We start from the raw sequence: 6,951 nt of genomic DNA, 5'->3' as shown, positions 1-6,951 counted from the left end.
CGAAACCCGAAACCCCACCACCCTATGGCGCAAGTCAAGGAATCTGCAGCCAACACGGTCGCAAAACCGTCAGAGCCTCTGATTCAGACCCTCCACCCGGCTCTGCACCAAAGGTCCGCAGTCGGTTCTGTCAACGATGCTGCAGATAGTGAGCTCTGCCTTCATCTCGTAAGCAAGACCGGCAGCCTTCACCAAATCAGATAGGCGCTGGAATCCAGAGAGAATTTCCTCAGATCCAAAGTGACACACGTCATTAGTGCCGACATGTGCCACCACCTGCAGCTGGCCGCACCCTGTGCTCTTCATGGCATACGGAAGGACCCTCTCCAGATCAGGAATGACTCCACCCGGAGTGCACACTGGATTTCTTCCCCTCCTTAGCCGCCATATCCATAAGGGGCCCCATTACGCGCCTAACATTGGAGCTCCCAACTACCAATAAGCCCACCCTCTACGATTGCCCGGACCTTGAAGGCTGAGAATGATCCTCTGAAACAGGGCAGGCAGCTGCATCTGGCTCATCCAGAGACAGTACCTGAAACCTGTTTGTCAGACGCACCGGGGAGGCTTTCTGGTCAGCCTCCGGGGACGTCTTTCGCTGCCTGCCACGCCTTGGAACGACCTCCCAATCAACGACAGGCGAGGGCTCAGCCCCACTGCGGGCAGCAACCGGGGCAACCACAGCGGCAGACAGATCTGGGGACAGACGGGTCGAGGTTGACATCCCCGTGATACCCAAGTCCGGCTCCCCACAGTGGTGCCCATTGGCAACATCCTCAAGCTGCGCGACCGAAGTCAGCGCCGTTTGCAGCTGTGAGCGAAGGGATGCCAACTCAGCCCTCATCCGACCACAGAAATCACAGACCCTGTCCATTCCAAACGATGTTGAACAATAGTTACTGAAACACGAGTCCGTACTTAGATAACGCAAAGGAAACACGCAAAAAATGTATGAACTAACCTGTACAAATGCCTAACGACTGCGCTACAATCTGCCTGAACTTACGATTACAGTAATTAAAATTCGAGATTACACCTCCTATACGAAACTCACACGCAATTTAAGTAAGAATCTACGAAGTAAACACTAAAGCGCGATGCTACAACTCTCAAATACTATAATACGCCCGAAAGTTTTGAATTAAACAATGCATGTAAGCAAAAACACGCAAAGAAATTAAAACTATGTAACAAATAAGTATGCCAGCGGTATACGACTTGCTGCTGGCCGCTGCTTGTCCAACGGCGGCAGGGACTGTTATGAAAGAAATCCACGAGGACTGTTGTTTTGTAAAGCTTGGAAAGGGAGGATTGCAGGAGGAGATATTTTCTTTCGAGTGTATTCCTTTTTCGTTGACAACAATCTGTCACAGACAAATTTTGTTGGCTTACAGGGTGTTTCCGTAAGACCATGCAGAAATGGAAAAGGTCATATAGGATGCTCCATTGAACAATTGGAGACAGGGAACCTGAGGTCAGAGAAGCCAACTTAAGGAGATATACAAGTAAATTTGTCTAACGCTTTGTCTAACGTTACTGTTTTCCAGCTTACGTATAACTAACATTCCTAAAAGATTACACACCCTGCTCTGTTTATTTACATGTACATTCTTTATTTGCTGCAAGGAAGCAAGGAGGACGAGCGTGATTATTAGGAAGTCATAATGCAGGTTTTGTTTACTTTACATGTGCATAATGTGTCTCTGCTGTATCGTATTTACACTGTATCATGACACAACGTGCTGTGAATCAACTACATACCCAGTCATTGCTCAGTGCAATTCAGAGATGGATTAATATCAGTACAGTTTCGCAGAACGCACTGAAGTGCATCTTGTGTATGAGGAAGTAAGTTGCAATGCTCTGGCTGCTGTAAGGCTGTACAGGTAACGACCTCCTAATAGGCATCATCTGTCACGATGACTGTTTATAGCTTTCGATCGACAAATGCGGGAGACTAGTTAATTGGAAAGAAAGAATGAGGGACCTGGCAACATGAGGACCACTCGCACACCGATTCTGAAGAGGAGGAGAAGGAACGTAGATCCCAATACAAGCACTCGTACTGTATGCGAAATGGGCACTGCATGTACTAGCGTGTGGCGAGCACTCCACGAACAACACTTACCACCGACATCACCCACAACGAGTCCATGCAATTCCTGTGACTGACTTTGCGCCAAGGTTCCCGAACAATGGATTGATCGACCAGATTTCCTTCAAATCGTACCGATTACTGACACGGCCTCATTTGATCGTGATGGTATTTTGAACAGTAGGAACAGCCATGTCTGAGATGAGGAAAACCCTCACGATGTAGTAGAGTCACACCATCAGGCACGTTTCGCTGCGAATATCTGCGCCGCCATTGTAGGCTACAATCTCATTGGGCCATATCTTCTACCTGCCCGTCTGAATGGCCACTTCTGGGTCAAATGGATCTGAGCACTATGGGAGTCAACTTCTGAGGTCAACAGTCCCCTAGAACGTAGAACTAGTTAAACCTAACTAACCCAAGGACATCACACACATGCATGCCCGAGGCAGAATTCGAACCTGCGACCGTAGCGGTCTCGCGGTTCCCGACTGTAGCGCCTAGAACCGCTCGGCCACTCCGGCCGGCGGCCACTTGGCTTAAGGTTCGTGCAGAGAGTTCTACCTGAGCTTTGGCAGGACGTGAGAGGATGTGGATACAACATGACGGTGCACCGCCTCATTTCAGTGGGGATATCTGCAACTATCTCAGTGCTGTATTTCCTGGTCGCTAGATTGGTAGCGGAGGTCGTATTCCACGGCCTGCGAGGTCACACCTGACGTGAATCTCCTTGATTCTTTCCTAAGGGGATATCTAAAGTCACTTGTGTGTATGACAGCCCAGTGGACACAGAGATGGAATTAGTTGCCAGAATTGTAGCTACCTGTGATGTGATTTGAAACAGACCGGTGATGTTTCTCAGGGTGCTTCTGAGTCTTCTTCGCCGATGCCTTGCTTGCATTGAGGTTGATGGGTGTCAGTTTGTGGGGCGGCGGGTGGAATATATGTTGTTATTTAAATGTTTTGTTCTTCCCGGCCGATTATTGAGAATATAAAATGTAGAATGTAATGTAGAAAAGATGCATTTCCCGGCCGATTAACCATATGTGGGGGGCGGGTGCAATTAATTGTTATATAAATGTTCCTATTATTTATTTAATGCTGTCTTTTGCCGTTCTCAACACTGGCTCTCTAACTACAATATTGCCAACCAGAAAGTGATTAGCAAAACGTAAAGCCTGTAATTAGAATTCCTAGTGCCCGCTTCATCTGAGAAATACATTTATAGCTACAGCTTATAGCTCTGAGGAATTAGGAGATTGTCTGGGATTCATAATCAAAAACCATTCTCTCTAAAATGTTCACGATATTCTGAAAGTCACAGACCAAAAAGAATCCACACAATCCAACTAACAGAGCCGTTCAGAGTCTAATGCGCTGATGCAACTATAACTGTTCAAATTAACTGTTTAAGTGAATGCTCGCCATAATTTGATGATAATGTTCATCAAACGCCACGCTAAATAATGGTAGAATGTCTGTCCCGCGACGGCACGTGAAAATACGACATACGTAAACTGAAGATAGATCATTAACGTTATCCCAGAATTAACACTTCACTCGAAAACTATTTCATGGTTACGCGTATCCCGAGTAACTTATTACGGCATCCAATGCTGTTTATAGCAATGATACCGTCGCGACTCGACTCCCGACACAGGTGGTGCGCTAATCAGCGTCTGGAGAGAACTGGGGCCTTCCTCTCTCATGCAGCGTTCTTATATATAAAGCCGCGGTGCGGATGGCTAAGGGAACGCCTGATTAAAATTGCTCTCCCGACTAGCCGCTGGGCTAGTAATGCACCACTTTAAGTTATCAAATGGTTCAAATGGCTCTGAGCACTATGGGACTTAACATCTATGGTCATCAGTCCCCTAGAACTTAGAACTACTTGAACCTAACTAACCTAAGGACATCACACAACACCCAGCCATCACGAGGCAGAGAAAATCCCTGACCCCGCCGGGAATCGAACCCGGGAACCCGGGTGTGGGAAGCGAGAACGCTACCGCACGACCACGAGATGTGGGCTTTTAAGTTATCGAATAAATCATTGCTTCCTTTGCTGATGGCCGATGAAGCTCTCAATTTAACTGTGCATTCAGCACACAGGTAAGTAATCATAATAAAAGTCTGACGTGGCTAAGTCAAATATTTTGGGCGAGAGAATTAATTTAATTGCACTACACGCAGTAGACAAGCTCTGAACTTGCCCTTTGGAGATACGCTATCGCTTTAGTTTTGTATTTATTCAATTGAAACTTCTCACATCTTTATGATGATAGCGGATCTCCCTTCTACTTAAATTTAAACATCCTAGCCTTATTTATTCGCCTACTTAATCTATCTTGCTTCCTTAATTTCTAAGACAAAAACCAGAAAATTATAAATTTCAACTAAAATTTTAATTTATGAGATCCAGAATACTGTTTCTAGTAAACTATTATGAAAAAGGAATGCAAATATAAATTTTTAAGTTTCTAGCTCTTTTCTGTTGCGCCAATGATTTTTACAGAAAAACGTCCAAATTTCGAAAATGGTTAAAGTTATTGAACTGATATTCAACACACATTGATTTAGTATTACTCCTGACATGCTAGAAACGTTTCAGGTTATTTACTTGATTTTGAAAGTATTGCACAACATTTATGACGTCACAGCTAATCACAGCGGACTGGCTGGCACACAACGGAAAGACTGATGTGAATTTTATACGGCGTGAGTAGGCTGCTTCCCTACAAGTTCCGGCATATTTGATAAGACACAGTACAAATGATACGTCCATTGGGTCAATAATGGTATTTGCACTTGACTATAACTAAAGTAAATAAAAAAGCACACAGTGATGTGATTTTATACCTCTTATCTCCTTAAGCTGGCTTCTCCGACCCCATATTCCCCACCTCAGATTGGTCAGTGTAGCATCCTCTATGCTCTATTTATTTTTGCACTCTCTTACGGAAACATCCTGTATGTAGCGATTCGGCTGCAGAGTTTGCTGGAACTGAAAATGGGTTCGTGGCAAGAGTGTGTGCTGTTTCTCCTTCCGTAAAATTCACACACTGTGCGATACAGAGGAAGATGCTGCTGCCAAATTAGTACAAGCGCTTAATGATATTCAGTCTTGTAAATCCTGTGGAAGTATGATCTTTAAGCAGTAGGCTATTTTCTAATCTTTTCGAGGGAATGGGTTCTACTCATGGTTCACTTCCCTTGCACGTGGAAATATGTTGTTTGTCTCGTGGTAAAGACCTTCATCGCGTTGTGCATCTGAAGGATTAACCTCGTCTTCTCCTACTGAGTAGCAGTCTTAAGGTCGGGACTCTGTTTCTGGAGAAAAAAATGACTTCTAATATTGTGCTACTTGGACGAAGATTTTCAGAAACTAAGTGATCTTAACGTATCATTTATAGTGCGAAATAGTATCATCATGTTTCTGAGCGGGAAAGTGCCTGCGTTTAAGAGAATACTTTGACTCTGGGTAAGGCAGAGGGGTAATTGAAAGATGTCTTCTTGTCTGAATGATTTCGTGAAGGAAAATTAATTGGATGAAGATAAAATTAGTACCATTGGTGCAATAAATCGTCAAAAAATCGAGTATAAATTTCGACTTGGAATTAATATGCCAATTTAGAAAGAAGGACATTGGATATAATATTACTCTTCGTGTCCATTTTAATTGTGTGAGTGAGCATTTTTCGCAATGGCAAGTTCGACTATAGCTTGTGAGGTGAGGGGGGGGGGGTGGAGGGGGGGTTGGAGTATAGTGTACGGTGGAGGATCTGCGAGTTGCTGTTTCAAAGACCCAACTAAGGCTGGATGCGCTTTCTTCACATATTCAGGCACACGTACCACATTAAATGTGCAGTTTTCAGTAGATTTCCTTTTTCAACGGTGTTCATTTTTATTCTTCTTTATTTCCTTTTTGGATTATCAGTTTCAATATGAACGTTATTAAATTGGTATTTAAATGTTGACTATTGACTTATTGTCATCTAGTATGTCGTAATCTTTCAAATATTAACATTTTAATGAATTAAAATAATTGCAGCTGGAAACTGTTAGGCTTTAACTATTTTGCGAAGATCTTTTTGAACTAATTTGTAAGAAAATATGTAATGAATTATACGTAGTTACTCAGTTCCAATAACTGCATACACAACCGTGCGTATTTATAAGTTAGCTATGATCGTTAACTTCCGCTACCAAATGCAAGACAATTTTTTAAAAAAAAGTAACTCTGATGTGTAAAGGACACACTATAATAATAATTATTATTATTGTTTCCACTGATACTTACAATAATATTAGACAAAAGCATAGCTATCACGAAGGAAAGATAAGTAGTGGAGTGGACGGAGGGGGGGGGGGGGGGGGAGGGGAAGGGAAGGAATAGTTTGTGTTTCAGATAGTGCGGCTTGTGTTTCAAATAGTGCGGCGCAAAAGTTCAGAAACCCTTCGTCTATAAAGACAAACAGGGTTCCACACTGTTTCATAACAACAGACGCCGTATTGATGTTATTTCACAAGTCTTCCTAACTCGAAGATAATCCTTGATGATCGTTCGCAGAGGTATCATGATTATCGTCCGTCATATAACATTCAATCCTCTCGCCTGACTTCGGAAAAGGAAACAAGCTCTACTGAGGGAAGCCAAGAAAATCTCTGCATCATCTTCTCTACCACTGCACCAGGAATTCTGTCATCCGTCACAGCAACGATTGCGATCAAGAAGACCTGCAAGTGTTACTGCAGGACAACTCATCGCGGATTGTTTTGATCTAAATGAAAGCTGGAAGCACGAATGGTCGAGAAAAACATTGGGAACATGATTCCATCACCTTGATCCCACAAAG

The sequence above is a fragment of the Schistocerca serialis genome, chromosome 5 (assembly GCF_023864345.2).
Source record: "Schistocerca serialis cubense isolate TAMUIC-IGC-003099 chromosome 5, iqSchSeri2.2, whole genome shotgun sequence".
NCBI lineage: Eukaryota > Metazoa > Arthropoda > Insecta > Orthoptera > Acrididae > Schistocerca > Schistocerca serialis.
Note: the sequence above shows the minus strand (reverse complement) of the source record.